Here is an 18,317-nt window from a genome sequence, read left to right on the forward strand (position 1 = left end):
ACAGAAGCTGTTGGCAGGAGCTGTGTTCCCCTAATTTGAGGCCCCATTCCTTGGGGTCTCCCTCCTTCCTACCCACAGTTCTATAAACAACTCTTTTATTAAATTATCTTCAAAGTATCTCATTTGAGCATGCCATTTTTTTTCTTGCTGTCAGCAGATACTGACACACATCCCTGAAATATTTTTTTAACAAAAATCATACAAATGAACTAATTCTCCCATCACTTAAAAGGCCAAAGCCTTGCCTTTGCGTGTGGGTCTCATAGATGAAGCTCCACATCATAAAATGCATAAAAGAATCCATAATGTAGAGACGATGGCTTGCCTGTCTCCTTTTCTTTAAATCGCAGTGAAGAATGAAGGGCACTTGCTGAAGCAATCCAGGTATAGAATCCTTCAAGATTTTTACAGGTCGTTTTCTAATCTTTTATATTTGTTCCGCCTACACCTGATTTTCCAGCAGTTTGTTTTCATGACTCACATTTAGGGAGATTATTTCCCCTTTTTAAAACCTCGACATTTATTTATTCATTCATTTTTGGGGGACCAACACATATCCATCCAATCCTACTCTGTCTCAGGCCTTGGGCCTTAAGACAGGGTCCCCCTGCTCTCTGCCCCTAAGTTCTGTCTAGAGAGGAGAAACAGCCCCTCATCTCATTAGCATCTCATTAGCATCTGAATAGCAAACAGCATCTCATTAGCATCTGAATAGCAAACCCCTTCCTTCAACAGCTTTTCCTAAGCAACTTTGGTTGTATGGAAACAACTCTCGCTATTTTCACACTTGTATTTCATTGATCAGTGTCACACTTTGTGTGTTATTTATTTATTTGTTCATTTATTTATTTATTGTCACCAGGGATTGAATCCAAGGGTGCTTAACCAGTGAGCCACATTCCCAGCCCTTGTTATAGTTTATTTAGAAACAGGGTCTAGCTAAGTTGTTGAGGCTATCTTTGAAATTGAGATCCTCCTGCCTTAGCCTCCCAAGCCACTAGGATTACAAAGCCTGAGCCACCATGCCCAGCTCAGTGTCCCACTTAACTAGACACAGAGCTACTGTAACAAGTAGAATTAGCCTAGGTGGGCTTGGGACAAATCTAAACAGCTCCTGGTATGTGTATAATTCTTGAGCAGGGGGGGTAGAAAAGATAGCTGCCCTCTGTAAGGGCTCAGCATGCACCCCAGAGCAGGTGGATAGGTCACCTTAACTCAGCAGCTAGGGTTAAGCAGATGCTGTGGTCTGAAGGTTTGTGTCCACCCCAGTCCATGTGCTGAAATTCTAATCCAGGTGCTGGTATTAGGAGGTAGGGCCTTTGGGAGGTGACTAGGTCATGAGGTTATGACTGGGACTCGTGCTCTCCTAAAAGAAGCCCAAGAGTAACCCCTTGCCCCTTCCACCATGAGAGGACACAGCAAGAAGATGCCATTTATGAGCCAGAAAGAGGGACCTCACCAGACACCATCTCTGCCAGAACCTTGGATTCCCAGCCCTCCAGACTGTGAGAAATAATTGCCTGGTATTTCATTATTGCAGTTTGAATGCATTAAGAGAGACAAGGTTAACCAAGAGAAATACCATTATTACTAATTTAGGGAGAAGCCTTCCAGTGCAGATCACATACCAGGTAATGGTGTCAAGACTTGGAGAGGAAAGCTCTTAGGGAGGATGAATGGGAGCTGGTCTTAAGGTACCAGCAGGAGTTTGGCAGACAACAGAAGGGCGGTAGGAGGAGAGCACACACCTAGGAAAGTGCTGATGTGTCCAAAGGCCTGGCAATGACATGCTCACCCGTGACCCCATGCAGGCACGTGAACCCCAGCACCCCTGCACAAAGTTCTCATGGTGGCCCTTTTTGAACAAGAAAAAGAAAAGGAAAATAAGAAGCAGAAAGAGACCATCTTTTCAAATGAGATACAGTTATATACTGAAATAATACACAGCAGTAATAAATGAATGAATTATGGTTCGTGCAATAGCATGGATAAATCTTACAACCTGAGTTGATTCAGAAATGGCAGAAAAGTTCATGCAGAATGATTCCACTTAACAAAGTCAAAAAATGTGCAAAGCTGAATGGATTTTTTTGTGTGTGTGGATATTATAAAGGAAATGAACAGTAAGGAGTCCATTGTGGAGCAGAGAGAAGGGCAGTGAGACCGAGAACATGGCATCAGAAAGGCGAGGGGCAGTGTGTTGGGGTGGGGGCCTGCTGGCCATCATAGGGCTCAGGGTCACTCTGAAGATCGCTGCAAGTTTCCAAACAGAGGTGTGACTCAACCCAGCTGTTTTTAAAGTCTGTATGTATTTCTAAATTATGTACACACACCATGGAACAAATGTATTGCCTACCTGATAAAAACGTATGTGAAAAATTAGAACTATCACAAGCTGAAATCTCAAGCCATAAAATATTCTTAAGATGAAGCTCTTTGTTCATGGCAGTGGATATACATTCACATTTCAGATAGCCTTCTTGATAATTCTGAAATGTGGAGGCCGCCCCATCACTGATATGCTGATCTCATCACGCGGCTGACCAGGACCTTGTCCTGGGAGTAGGAAAATGTCAGCTCAGCCTTTGCCCTGCGTCCACTTGAGCTTGCCTTACAGGTGTTATCTCCGATCTGTGATTCCTTTGTAGAGCCATCTTTAAGCTGCTTGCCCTTTGGGGGAGGGGGTTGATTAACACATGATAAGGTAATCTGCAAGTGCTCCCAAGGTGGCACTCGCACTCACGTGACCACCATGCACCCAGCTGAAAGCCAACATTACAAGGAGCCTCCACGGACCTGGCACACACCCACTCCTTAGAGTCCATGGAATATGACTTGAAGTCCCCTGGCCTGCACAGCTCCCAGGGTCCTTTCAGGCCCCTGTCAATGCCATCTGGAGGAAGAAGGGATGTACACACAATGTTCCCTCAGGGCAGTGGATGCCGAATCCTGGTTGCTCAGGGAAGGTCTGAAGCTGCTGTCCGACATGGGGGCCGCTAGCCAGGGTGCTGTTGAGTCCTTGGGGTAGCTAGTCCAGACTGAGATGAGCTGTAAGCACAACATACACAGCAGGTTTCAAAGACTCAGTGAAAAAAATAAAGTAAAATATATCCTTGTCTGTTTTCTGGTGCTGGAACAGAACACCTGAGCCTGGGCAATTTGTCATGGAGAGCCATTTACCAGGTTCTTGTGGCTGGGAAATCCAAGAGCACACCAGCAGCATCTGCTCAGCTTCTGTGGGCGCTTCGGGCTGCTTGAACTCACAACAGAAAGTAGAAGGGCATACAGGCACACGGGGAAGACAGAGGGCACCGTGGATGGACTGGCTTTATAACAACAACCGGCAGTGACTAGACCCGTTCCAGCAGAGCAAGCACTCACTCACATCAGAAGGGTATGCATCCAGCATGAGGCTCCGCCCCAATGCCCAAGCTCCTCCCATCAGATCCCACCTCCCAGGCCAAGGCCACCCATCAGAGACCAAGTCTGAACATGAGTTTTGGTGGGAACAAACCGTGGCCCTCATTAATATGTGTTCATACACGGTGCATGTTGGAATGTTTTACAATGTTGACCTTTTTAGAATATTGGCTTAAATTCAGAATAATATTAAAAGTATTTTTTAAGTTTCATGGAGAGGAGGAGGAAAATGGGGAGATATTGGTCAAAGTGTGTCGTTTCAGGGAGGAAGGATGGGTCTCTGAGGTCTGTTGTACAGCAGGTGACTGTAGGTAACGATAATGTGTTGTGTATTTCAAATTTTCTAACAGAGTAGACTTTAAATGTTCTCACACAAATATAAGTACATGAGATGGTAGTATACTAATTAGCTTGATTTAATCATTCTACAATGTATACATGTATCAGAACATAAAACTGTACCTCATAAATATATATATATTAGGTGCCAAATAAATTTTTAGAAAGTAAAAATAAAATGTTTTACATGTTTCTTTCTTTCCTTTTTATTTTAAAGCAGATGGTAGAAAATTTAATAAATAGCATGCACATAGAGTTCACATTTGAACCTCACTGGATATTTCCACTGAATAATCCTGGTCTGAAAGAAAAATTATTTCCCCAAGCTGTGGAAAAATCCAAGCTTATTAGCCTCACCACTGCCTCTTATTTCAATGGGTCTTGCCCACCATATTTCCCAAAATGGCACCATTAGTAAAGAAGCCTGGGTTAAGCACATTCATGCCACATCGTGAAGGACCCACGGGTGGTGTCCTGTGATCCAGATAGGTAATGAGTCTCGGCCGGGAGTCAGAAGCCCTGAGTTCGAGGCCCAGCTGTGTCACCCCTTTGCCAAGTGACCTCAAGAGCATCACCAGTACATTGCTTGCCTCCCTCACCTGTAAAATGTAAAGTGGATGTTTTAGTCAGTTTGGGGTTTTTTGTTTGTTTGTTGTTTTTTGTCATTATGACCAAAAGACTTGAAAAGAACAATTTGAGGAGGAAAAGTTTATTTGGCTCATGGCTTCTGAGACCTCAGTCCATAGACAGCCAACTCCATTGCTCTGTGCATGAGGCAAAAACACCATGGCGGAAGGGGTAGTGGAGGATAGCTGCTCAGAATATGCCAAACAAGAAAGTGGGGGAGCAGAGACAAAAAGGGGGGAGGAAGGATGATCCATTTACCAGGGAAAAATATATGTCCCAAAGGCACACCCCCATTGACCTATCTCCTCTGGCCATACCCTACCTGCCATACCTACCACCCTGTTAATCCATTCAAGTAGGTTAGTGCACTGATTGGGTTAAGACACTCATAACCCAATCATTTTACCTCCAAATTTTCTTAAATTGTCTAACATACATTCTTGCATGTGGGAACACCTCATATCTAAATCATAACATTTCACCCCGGGCCCCAAAAAGCTCATGCCCATCTCATAATGCAAATTATATTTAGCCCACTTTCAAGAGTCCCCATAGTCTCAACATTTCCATCATTTCCCAAATGTTCAAGTCCAAAGTCTGAGACTCAGGGCAAACTCTCAGAATGAGCCCCCGTTAAAAATCAAAAGCAAGTAACCTATATAATAGCACAGAGTAAACACTTCCATTCCACATGGGATAAATAGAGGCATAGACAGAGGGATGGGACCAAAGACCAAAACCCAGTTGGGAAAACAAGTCCTGCGGCCCCACATCCAGCATCTAGGGCACGTGGCCTCGTGATGTTCTCTCCAAAGGGCCTGTACCTCTCCACCCCTATGGCCTTGCTGGTTGCAGCCCAGATGGCCCCTCTCTCGGCTCGTCTCTGCTCAATCCTGAAGCTTTCCTAGGCATTTCCTAATGTTCCACGTCACTGGCATCTTTTAATTGGGGGTGGGGGAATCTCCAGAGCAGCTTTGCCTTCCTTCTCACATCTTCACCCATCCCACTCTCAGGGGCGCCCTACTGCACATTGACTGGCCTCCTGGCTCTTCCTTTGAAATCTCAGTGGCAACCTCAATGACCCTTCTTACAGCTCCCACACCATACAGCTGACACTAAAGTCCGTCACCATCTTGAACACCTCTTGGGACTATGGCTACAGCAGCCTCTGAGTTCCTGGGTGGCTGAGCATAGTGAAAATCCTTTCTGTACTCCCCTGGTCTCTTTATAAGACTTTTACTTTTACACCCTTGAGTCTGAGATGGGTGTGGTCTTGTCCATTTCTGAGATACCCTCCAATTATCTTTCCTATTGACAAGCCAAGACTGGTTGGTTCTTTATCTTGTGAGCTCAAAGACTGAGATCTGCAGACACAAAAGGTGAGAGCAAAATAACAGAGTTTATTAAAGTAATAGAAAACAGAGCTCCCACAATGGAAGGGGTCCCCGAGAGAGGGTTGATGATGGGTGTCTGTTGTCTAGGGGTTTATATGATGTTAGAGGGGAATTAGATGGACTTAAAGACCATAGGTTGTAGATATTAAAGAAGTGAGTCTTTGAGTCCAATTTCACCTGGGTATCCGGTGTGCACCATCCAATCAGGGTGTCAATCATACACTGCTTCAACTCGGGGACTGGCTTCAGATTCTGGTGCATTCTTTCAGGCTCCAGTGGATTCACTGGCCACAGCTGTCTACTCCATTTACAAACTCTCGAGGTGGGTTGGGGGTTAACCCTGTCTGCCTAACACATTTCTGTCTCCTACTCTATTGTCACAGGTTAAGGCATTTAGCATTTCTCTAGTGGCTATAATCTCTTTAATAACCTCACATTCTTTAGCCGAAGTTTTACTTGCACTTTTCTGGCCAAATCTTTCAGCTCTGCTTTCTGTTCCTGATTATCACAGCAAACTTGGCTAAAAGCTGCCAGCAAAATCCATGCTGCTGCCTTAATGCTATGCTGCCTAAAAATTTCTTCCACCAAATTAATTAGTCCATCACCTTTAAATACAGCCTCACACAAAGTCTCAGGACATGGACCAAATGTACACAACTTCTTTGCCAGAATGTAACACAAGCGGCCTCTCGCCCAATTTCCAATAGAGTCTTCCCTCTCTGAAACCAAGAGTACAGTCTTGGTGTGCCCTGTCCTTCTGGTCTTCTGCACTTCCCATAGAATCACCCATTAAGTTCCATTTACAGCATTCTAAACCTTTTAAAAATTCCTCCCACAAATTCCAAAAAGCTCCAAATTTTTCTGAACCACATGGTCAGGTTAGTCATAATAATGATCTCAATTCTCAGTACCAATTTCTGTTTCAGTCAGCTTTTTTGTAGCTGTGACCAAAAGACCTGACAAAAACAAAATAGAGGAGGACAAGTTTATTTGTCTCCCAGGACCAGAGGTCTCAGTCCATGAACAGTTGTCTTGCACATGAGTTTTGGTGGGGACACTTCATATCTAAACCTTAACAGGGGATTAATTATATAGTATTCCATCTTCCTAGCTCTGGGTTTCTCCTTCCAAAATTATTTGCTCTTTTTAAGGGACATTCCTAACTAAAATTAAGCAATGCCAAATGGCAAAACTTCAATCCCCTCAAGAAGAAGAGTTTGGGAGCATAAGAGGGCCTCCTGGATCTCTTCGAATTCTAGTTCAGAGTCTGTGTGAAACTTTTCTAAATTCACAGGACAGACCAGTCCTGAAGGGAAGTCGGGGGCTGGTGCAGAGGTTTCAGGGGGTCTGTATGTGTCTTCCTTTTGTACCACCAGGCACCTGCTGTTGATCTGAGCTGATTAGACAGACCATTTCATGGGCATGTTCTCCTCTGGCACATACATGCACGTCCCCATACCTTCTGACACCCAATGCACACATGGCATGACCATCTATGCTGGCATTTATAAACAGGACATTTATAAACACTTTCTCAGGCACCAAAGGCAGCAGAGAATGCTTCAGAAAGCAGGCCTCCACCCCAAGAGGAAAATGTCACACACCTAAAGAGACAGAGGAACACGAGGAGGTCCCCAGGTTATCTCAGGAAGCGAGCCACAGCATGTCATCAGTTCACAATAGGGTCCTGGTCCAAGGCCTGTGAGAAGGAACCTCAGAGGCTACAGGGCATCCAATAATGAGCTTGCAGGTTCCAGGGGAACCTGCAAATCCCAGACTCTACGAGGCATTAGGTTAAGACGGAGAGTTCCAGGAGGGAAAAACCTATCATTACCACAGAGCCTGGCACTGAAAAGTAAGGGAAAGAGGCAATTAAAGGAAAGGAGGGACTTGACCCAAACTCTAGGTGCTAGGAAAGGCACAATGGAGAAGGGAGGGACATCTACGTGCATGTGCACTTGTCCTTTGATGTCATATGCTGACCCAGACCATTTATAATGCTTCAAAGTCAGAGAGACAAACTAAAAGAAAATTTCCCTTGGATCACTTTTCCAGCAACCCAAGTTCTATCTGTATCCCAATGCCACTTCCTCCAGGAAGGCTTCCTTCCCCAACAACCACAGTCCCCAATGGTTTTGCTATGCTTTCCAAAGTAGCCCATGGCAGATATCCAGGACCAGAGTCTGGGGAGAGAAGTCACTTGAACATCTTATGTAAAAAGGGACTTGTTACAAGACTGTTTAATTTTTTATTTGGAAAGAAAACATTCAATTCATTTGCTTTTAAATTAAGAATAGGAAATATCTGATTTTATGATTTTAGTGCTAGGTAGATTGGTGCTAGGTAGGAGAAATAAAAAAAGAGGAATGGAGGAAAATGAACATAAGGAAAATAAATATGAAAGGGGAGGATGGGGAGAGAGGAAAACAGGGATAGACAAGTAGAAAGAGAGAAAGAACTACACAAATGAGAAGTTAGAAAACAAGGTGAGGTTGGGAAGACACCAAGAATGTCGCTTTTAAAAGAGAATCTATGTTCTGCTCTGGAGTGTCCCACAAACGTACATTAGATCAAGTTGGTTACTAGGGTTACTTACATCTTCTACACAACTGATGCTTTTATATCTAATTGTATCAACCAGTAAGAGGAATGTTGAAGTCTCTAATGACAAACATGAGCTTCCTTCTTCATCCTCCAGTTCTACCCATTTTTGCTTTGTGTATTTTGAAGCTCTATTTTCAGGTATCTACATGTTTAGAATTGTTTTGTCTTCCAGTGAATGGATTGTTTTATCCTTCTGTAATGTTCCTTTCTGCCTGATCATTTTCCTTGTTCTGAAGTCTATCTGATATTAAACTAACTACTTCAGTTATCTTTTTTTTTTTCTTACTGCAATGAAATCAAATAACATAAAATTTACCATCCTAACCATTTTGATGGCATTAAGTATATCCACATTGCTGGGCAGCCAATCTCTGAATTTTTTTTTTTTTCATCTTGCAAAGTTGAAATGTTACCCATTAAACAGCATCCCATCCATTTCCTCCTTCCTCCACCTCCAGGCCCAAGTAACCACCAGTCTAATTTCTGCCTCTATAACTACCATTCTACTTTTCTGCTTTCTTTTTTAAAATACTCCATAGTGAATAAATTTTTTTAGGTTCCTCATATAAGTAGAATCACCCACTATTTGTGTTTTCTTTGACTGGATGATTTCATTTAACATGATGTCTTTAATGTTCATTAATATTATAGTATATATCAGAATTTCCTTCCTGTTTATAGCTGAATAATATTCAAATTATTTGTTTATCCTTATGTCAATGACATTTGAGTTTGCGTCCACCTCTCAGCCACTGTGAACAAATCTACTATGAACATGGACACACAAATATCTCTTTAGGACTCTCCTTTCACTTCTTTTGGATAGAGTTCTAAAAGTAGATTTATTGGACCATATGATAATTGCATTTTAATGTTTTGAGGAACCACTGGACTGTTTTCTACAGTGATTGTACCATTTTACATCACTCCAGTCATATTTTGATTACTGTTTATAGGATGTCTTTTTCATAATTTACTTTTAACCTGAATATATTTTCATCTTTAAATTTAAAGTGTGTCTCCTATAGACAACACATAGTTGAAACATGTTTTTTTGTTGTTGTTGTTGTTGTTCAATTTGAAAATTTCTTCCCCATCTTTTAAATGTTTTTATTTGTGCATTATAGTCATACAAAACAGTGATGTCATTTTGATATAATCATACTTGCATGGAACATAATTCAATCCATTCCAATCTCCAGTGCTTCCACTTTCTCTTCCCTCTTCCCTTCCTCTGTTCCCTTTCCTCTACTTTACTGATATTCCTTCTATTTATTTATTATTTATTTTAAGTTAGTGATTTATAGATATATATATGAATGTGGACTTCACTGTAGTCATATAGATGCATAGCATAATTCATTCAATAGTTCCTCCCTTTTCTTATCCCTCCTCCATCCCTCTCAATCCCCTTCTTCCACTCCATTGATCTCCCTTCTAACACTGTCTTTTAATTGGTGAGTTTAGACCACTTACATTTAATGTGATTTTATATAATCTAACTGACATGATTGAATTTCAATCTACCATTAGTTTTTGTTCCTCTTTGTTTTTTGTGTCTCTTTTCCATTTCCTTCCTTCTTTTGCATTATTTGAATATTTTAGGATATATAATTTAATATAATTATATTTTAATATAATTGTTAGGATTATATTTACCTTTTAGCTTTTTAGGCACAACTCTTTATATTATTTTTTATAGTTATTCTACAAAGTATAACATACATAGTAATTTTTGGTCTATCTAGAGTTAATTGGTTTACCACTTCAAGAAAATAAATAAAAGCCAGAAATGTTGATTTTAAATTGGTATTAAGGTATACACGACAAGGTGAAGGGCAGGATTTACTATTTATTTATTTAATATTTACGTGATAAATATAGATGTGTATTGTTTGAGCATGTATAAAATATTTCTGGAAGGCTACATAAGAAATCCTTGGTAATGACTAGGCCCAGGGGGCTAGGGCAGGAGGAAAGACAGGGATGAGAGGAGAGTTACAGCTCATGATAAATTTCTCTGTATCTTTATTTTTTTTCTACCAAGTTTATCTATTACCTTTTCAAAAAAAAATAATTCATACGGCCAAGCACAGAGGCACTCACCTGTAATCCTGACTACTCAGGAGGTTGAAGCACAAGGATCACAAGTTCAAGGCCAGACCCAGCAACTTAGAAAGACCCTGTCTCAAAAGTAACAAGGGACTGGGGATGTAGGCAGTGGTGGAATGCCCCTGGGTTCAATCCCCGTACTGCAAAAGAAAAAAAAAAGATTCATACAAAGCTTTATCATTTATTATCCAAAATATCCTTTGACATATCAAAAGTGATATATTTTAAGATTTTTCAACCGCTCAAATTCTTCAAATTTTTGAAGCTTTGCTTTTAGAAGGATAATCTGCAGCAATGGAAATTATCCCTCAGTGGTCAGAGCAAACTCCTTCAAAGAATACGATGCAGTTAAATGAAAGGTCCCAGAATCTCTTCCCAGGCTCACCTCCCATCCTTCTCATTGTTGTGAATGCTACTGCATCCAATCTCCTGTGACTTATTTTGGAACTTAGAAAGAATTTAATTTAAAAACAGCTTTCAAGAAAACCCGTTGAGAGGAAGTGGCCAGGGGCACTGACCACCAATGGACTGGCTAAGATGAATGGGTCACAAAGGAGGCAGACAGGGCCCAGAACATGGTGAGTCTGAGAATCAAGGGGGTCAGGGGCAGACGAGTACAGAGATCTGGAGAAAGGGAAGAGGGATTTGCATAATTAGACCAAGGTTATAAAAAGAATAAGAAGAAAACCAACCAGCTAAACACACACAAAAACTTCATGTTTCTGTTAGGTGCAATTGTGCTGTGCAGTAACCTCTGGGAGGAGAAATCAAGTAACTGGAGAAATCAGAGAAAGGATCCATCTGCAAAGAGACAGGGATTGTGTTCTTTGCCTCTAAGGCCCTTTTCCCTCCTCTGGTGTCCTCCTTCTTTGTTAGTTCAAGTCCTGCCTGTTTCTCTGTTCTGATCCTTAAACAACAGCTTTTTCCCCACATTTGAACTTGTATTCATGGTGTCCCCTGCCCTTGGGGTGGTTCAATAGCAGTTTTCTGATAAAACATTTTGCTCCAGGTCCTGGGGTGGACTCTGGGATCGACAACATTGTCAGTGCAGTTATGAAAAGTATGTATGGTGCTGAATCAGGGATGCCAACAACGGCAGATTCACAGAGAAGGAAAAAGGTAGGCGTGTGTGTTTTAGAGGTGAGCCCTACAGGGTGCATAGGATCATGAGAAACAACCACGAGTTATGGCATGGTGACTCTCTCGATTCTCGTGCATAGAAGGGCCTACATGGATAATGAAGAAATTAAGAAATAATGGTATACTGGTCAGGAGTTTCCTGCAATTAACAGGAAACTCTGAACCTTAAACAGGTCATATATTCTTCAAGTGTCAAGAAGAGAGCAGGTAGCAGGACTTTGCCTCTACATCCTTGGCAACTGTTCAGGCCTCACATCCTGACATGGTGACACCCAGAGGCAGAAATCAGGCTTTCCTTAATGGGGTATTTGTCCTAAGAGCAAGGAAACTTTCTCAGGAGGACCCCACTAGAACTTTCCTCAGGCCTGTTTGGACCCCTATAAACCCAGGCTCACCTATAAGCCAATCACCAGCAAAAAATGGGATGTTAGAACCACCCAGGGATGGTTCTTTATGATGCTGATGCCTGGGCCTGGCCCCCAGAGCTTGTGATTAATCAATCTGGGTCTGCTCTTAGCATCTGGAGTGATTTCAAGTGTAGACTTAGCTGACATCCACTGGAGTCTAAGCCAGTGCTTTTCAATCCTGAAGGTGTGTATGGACTAACTGGGGGATCCAAAACTGGAGCTGACTGATTAGGACTGGACTCGAGCTGAGATTCTGATCCTCGTGTGAGGACCCCAGTTTGGGGAGCCAGACACTAAGGTGAGCTTCCAGGATCATCTCTCAAAACAATGCCACAGGGGGCTGGGGTTGTGGCTCAGTGGTAGAGAGCTTGCCTAGCATGTGTGAGGAGACACTGGGTTCAATTCTCAGCACCGCATATAAATCAGTAAAATAAAGGTCCAATGACAACTAAAAAAAAAAAAAAAAACTATACCACAGAATTGGGCCACCAATTCTGCAGCCTCCCTCTCAATAGGAAGCTTCATATTTGACATCTGCACAGAGCCTGCACTTCTGCCCTGGATGCCCATCAGCAAAGTGAATATCTATTCTCCACCTCTCTGCTTGGTGACTCAGTTCCAAATCCAAATCTTACATGAATGCGGTTATCCATGCCAGCAAAGGGTTCACACCTAAACCTTGATTCTACCTCTGAGTCCAACAGTTGCATTGTTTGCATTTTCTATTTGGAGACACAAGCATAGGATGCTCTGTACAGGATGAGCAATTGAAATGATTAGAACAGAGAGGTCAAGGGTCAAGGTGAGTGTAGAAACATCTGTGTGCTTCCATGCATCTCTCTAAGCCTCTCCACACCTCACGTAAGAGTGCAGAGAAAATGCTCCCAGGATGGACTCTGACATTGCACCGCTTTCCATGTTGCCAGCTGTGGAGCAGCTCTATCCTTCTGGCAAAATCCAAATGGAAAATGGCCAACAATGCAACTGTTGGGCTCGGAGCAGACCCAGCTGTACTTGATCACTGGTTCATTTAGAAACACCTTGACTGAGAGAAAGAAGAGAATAAACAGCCTCTACACTTAAAATGCAACTGTGATGTTTTAGGGACTTTATCTGGAGAAACAGCTTTGTGCTCTGCGAGAGTGATGTGTCCTCCCTGCCAGCACTCCCAGCGACAGCTGGGCGGAACAAAGGCAGAATCCTGGAACCAAAGAAGTCTTTCTCTACATTCTCTCTCACCTTCCCCTTGTAGGTTCCCCCTCTGCTGTGGGAGCTAAATAGGGAAACGACAAAAACACTGCAGCAGACAAGGGGTAAGCGCCCTTTGAAAGGATTGTGGAAGATGTTACTGAAAGGACCGTCTAGGCTGGGCCTGGAGAACAGAAGGACTTGGGCAGTGTTAAGGCTTAGATGTGAGGTGTCCCCCAAAGCTTATGGGTGAGACAATGCAAGAGAGTTTAGAGGTGAAATGATTGGATTGAAAGTCTTAACCTAATTAGTGTCTTAATCCACTGACAGGGAAATACTGGCTGGTAAATGTAGGCAGGTAGGGTGTGGCTGGAGGGTCAGGTGGGTCATTGAGGGAGGGCTTTGGTGGTATATAGTTTGTCCCTGGTAAGTGGGGTCGCTCTCTCTGCTTCCTGGAGGCCAAGTCCTAAGCCACTTTCCTCCACCACACTCTTCCAACATGATGATCAGAGCAGAGAGAGGTCAAGGGTCAAGGTCTTGACGTTGGGCCCAGAGCAATGGGACCAACTGCATCCATGGACTGAGACCTCTCTGAAACTGTGAGCCCCCAAATTGTTTGCAGTTGTTCTTGTCAGGTCTTTTGGTCACAGCAGCAAAAAAAAAAAAAAAAAAAAAACTGATTAAAGCAGATGGAGAATGGGTAGAAGAACTTGGGGGCAGGAAAACAACCCCACAGGAGTGTTAGACAAGGAGATAGCAAAAGAATGGAGAGGACGGGAGACACAGAGGTATTTAGAGGGAAAGAAGGCCAACTAGATAGGATTAGATAGAGGAGACAATTTCCAGAGGTGGCATATTAGCTTCCTGGGGCTGTAGTTGCAAAATACCGCACAGGTATTTTCAAACAAAATAATTTAATCGCTCAGAGTTCTGGAGGCCAGAAGTCTGAAATCAAGGTCAGCAGAGCCCTGCTGGCTCTCACGCTCTCTACCCAACTTCTCTCTCTGGAGTCTCCAGGGGAGAATCCTTCCTTGTAGCTCCCTAGCTCCTGCTGGTGGCCAGTAGTCCAGGCACTCCCTCCCTGGCTTGCAGAGATATCACTCCTCTCTGTCCTTGTTATCGTGCAAGAATCTCCCTTTTCTTCTGAGGATGCCAGTCGCTAGCTTTAGGGCCCCCTCTAATCCAACATGCCTTCATCTTCACTTGACCACATCTGCAAAGACCTTATTTCCAAGTAAGGTCACATACAGATTTCACAGGGGTTGGGACATCACCATAGCTTTTGGGGGACACAATTCAACCCCCAATAGGTGGAAAATAAGTTTCCTCTTCTGAGAAAACTGTGGAGATTTAGCTAAGGAAGAATTCTGGGGCTGCCTCCAAACTCAGAGGTAGAAGGTCATTGGTCTGGAAGGCCTTCCACAGTCTTAGCAGGGAGTCACGCCAAGTGCCTGCTGAGCCTGGTTCAGATTTGGGTCATAAACAATGGGAAGCGGGAGGATTTTTAACCGAGGGTAGATCCCATCCCTTTGCAAACCCTTCCAGACGATTCTCACGCTGCTCCTTGTTCCACACCACCCCCCATCTGTGCTCCAAGTCACCGTGCCTACCCCAGATCACCCACTCTATGCATGTCCCCCTGTCCCCTGACCTCCTTGCCTGTCCCGTGTGCTTCTCCTTCCGTCCCATCAACCTAGCTAAGAAACTCATCATTTCCAATGGCACAAAGAGTTGGGTGTGCCACGTCTGCAGAACTCATCCTACCCACGTGACTCACAGAGGGCCTAGGCTCTCCCTCCCTTCAGTGAGGGAATGAGCCCAGGTCTCTTCTCTCTGTGACACTCAGTGATTTTTACAAGATGGTTTGACTCAAATCATATTTTTAAAATCCTGTCTGTGCCTGAACACTTCAAATATTTTATTACTAGGTCTACAGTACATAACAAAGTAATTGTGTAATTAAGAGATAATGTCAATGCCGTAGAACAATGTTGACAAGATAATAGCCTTCTGAAACCACACAGATGCCAAAGCAGGTTGAACGGATTTATAGGTGGAAAAGCAAAAAAGCAAGTGGCAAATGGCCCAGAAGCTCTTTGAAGGCCAAATGGGCCTCATTTCCATCATGACATTCACCTTCTGACCCTAGAATGTCCTCAGGTCACTGCTGTGTACTCTCCAAGCATCTGGATCAAGACTGAAGAAAGTGGGGTGTTTTGGTTTGGATCTGGAATGAACCCCCAAGGCTCACGTGTTGGAGGCTGGGTCTCCAGTACAGCCATGTTCAGAGGTGGAGGCCCTGGGGAAGTGACTGGGTCCTGAGGACTCTGACCTCATCGGTGGGTTAATCCATTGACGATTTCAGAGCTGATGGCTTCTTAGGAAGTGGTGGGGACCGGAGGAGGTGGGGTCTGGATAGAGGAAGTGGGTCACTGGAGGTATGCCCTCAAGGGGCTTGTCTTGTCTCTGACCCCTTCTTCCCCCTCTGCCTCCCGACTGCCATGAGTTAAGAAGCTCTGCTGTGTCCTACCTTCCTTCATGATGTTCTTCCTTTCCTCAGGCCCAATGCAGTAGAGCCACCGACTATGGATTGGGACCTCTGAAAACATGAGCCAAAATAAATCTTTTCTCCTTACGTTGTTTTTCTCAGGATTCTTTGTCACGGTGATGAAAGTTGATCAACACACAGGGTCATCTGCAAGAGCTAGTGCCCATCCCTTTATTGCAGTCTCATGCAAGCTTAGTGCCATCGATTGTCAGGACTTGAGGGGGTTAGAGGTCATTGGGTTCAAGCCTATCTAGTACCCCAGCATGGCCAGATGAGGAGAATGAGGCCAGACTCAGGAAAGATTTGCTCTGGGTAACTTCTGATCTGGTTTGTTGGAAGAAGCCTGGACCCCGGGATTCTTTTCCAGTTTGCCACTTAGTTCCTAACTCTAACCATAAGGCCTTAATAAATCCCGTTTCTTAGGGGAGAGGAAGCGGGTAGAGAAGGGAGGGGCCACATGACCTTGAGATCCAGGGGCTATTCCCCTGAGCAGACCACAGGGACCAGGCATTGTCCTGATGGGACACGTAGAAAGATGAAAGCTGTGGAGGAATACAACTCTGAAGGTCGCGGGCAGGAGGAGGGCTTGTTGGCTACATCCTTTGGACTGGGAAGGGCTGCCCAGCCTTGAAGTTGAGGAAGCTAAGAGTAAACAGGGAAACGCTGATGCATGGAAGGGGGAAGAGGAGGGACTGGTCTTCCCTGGTAAAGGACCTGGTGCGCTACAAAGAACTGATTTTGGGGGCCAGAAGAGCTGACTTAAAGCAAGCAATTTGCTCAATGACATTGAATAAATCACCAAATTCCCCTTTCTGGGCTACAGTTTTCTCACCCCTGAAATGAGAGCAGCAGAGTCCATTAGTGAAACCCAAACACCTTGAACTGAGTCTAACTGGCTTCCTGGGTGCTTGGGAACAGGCGGGGCTGGGGCTCCTTGACTCTGCCATCCACAGATCCTAGAAATAACCAAATGAATTCAAAATGACTTTAGTAGATTCTGGATGAAGAGCCAGGATGGGATCCTAAGTGTAACTGAGGGATCGAGACACCCCTAGGGTCAGGTGGACATGCAGTCTGTTGACCTTCCCGTTGGACACGGAACTCAGAGGCAGAAGGGCCACAGGTCCAAGGAGGCAGGAGCCGCTTTCTCCAGCATCTCCAGCCTCTGCCCCCGCTGACCCTCCCCCGCAGCCCCTCCCCCTCCAGCAGACCCCTCCCTCGACTCCCCTGATTCCTCTTGGGGAGGCCTCACTGAGGCCTCTGAGCAGAGTTAATTCCTCTCCTTGTCACATTGAATTAGTTCGATTCTAACCTTTGCAGATTTGTCTCTCTGGCTAGACTTCTGGGGAGCAGAAACTGTCTCTTGGCCTCCCTAAATTGGGTAATGGATATAGTCTGTATGCAGAGTAGGAGCGCAATCAACAGCCACTGAAGGAAAAGAAGGAAAGACAACGAAGATTGGAAAAGAGAAAGGGGAGGGAGAGAGGGAGGAGGAGAGGAATGGAAAGGAGAAGAAAATGACGGTTCTGAACCCCTTTCTCCCTTTAAGCTCTCTGGAGAAACTCCACCCTCCTTTAGTTTGGCAACCAGCCCCCCACCTCAGCTGTCCGAGGCTCTTGGGGTCTCCTGGGTACCTGAGAGCTCATGTTCCCTGCTCCCCACCCCACCCCCAGCCTCACACAGGAGGAAGAAAAGGTTGCAGGTTCCTTCCCAGGGTCCTTCCTGACTCACCCCCTGCCTCTCTTGCCTGTGCAGAAGCCAAAAGAAATATTAGACACCAGCACCTTCCCTCTGAGAGCTGGCCCCTCCTCTGACCATGACCATGACCATGGATAACAGGGGCTGGGAGAAGAATCGTCTGCTCTGCTTGAAAAAAGGAACTTCTCCCTCCACCCCACCAGAGAGCAACACAGACGTAAATACCGCAGCAAGAGTGACCCATGGTTCTTGTAAAAACAGCATCTGCTTTTACAGGCCACATGGATCTCAGAGTCCTCCTTTTTTTTTTTTTTTTTTTTTTTTTTTTTTTTTTGATTTATAAAGTCAGATTCCAACAGCTCTGCTGTTTTTTATGTATTTATTATAGAAACAATAGAACAACAATGAAAGAAGTAAAAAGAATGCTACGAATCCCCCGTGATCGTTCGCAGGTATGAGCTTTTGACGAGTGGCAATCATTGTGTAACTCAATTTTTTTATTCTGTTTTTTTTTTTTTTCATCTCATGTGAATCCATAAGCATCTTCCTCGTTGCTACACAATCTCCGTAATTATCACTTCAACGGCTGCTCAAATAGGCCATCAGGTTGATGTGCCGTGATTTACTTAACCACGTCCCTCTTTAGAATCTAACCTTTTAAAACATTAAACAGAAAGTTTATGAAGCTTCTCAAATAGATGGAGAAGGTGGTTTCTTGGCCACAGCTGCAGCATTTCTGAAGTGCACACGTTCAGGAAACAAGGTGCTGGGGTGGGTGCCGGGGCCTGGCGGCCGGGAGTGATGGTCAGGAGGGGAGAGAGACCCCAGCTCCAACCCCAG

This window comes from Marmota marmota, unplaced genomic scaffold (assembly GCF_001458135.2).
Source record: "Marmota marmota marmota unplaced genomic scaffold, marMar, whole genome shotgun sequence".
Classification (NCBI taxonomy): Eukaryota; Metazoa; Chordata; class Mammalia; order Rodentia; family Sciuridae; genus Marmota; species Marmota marmota.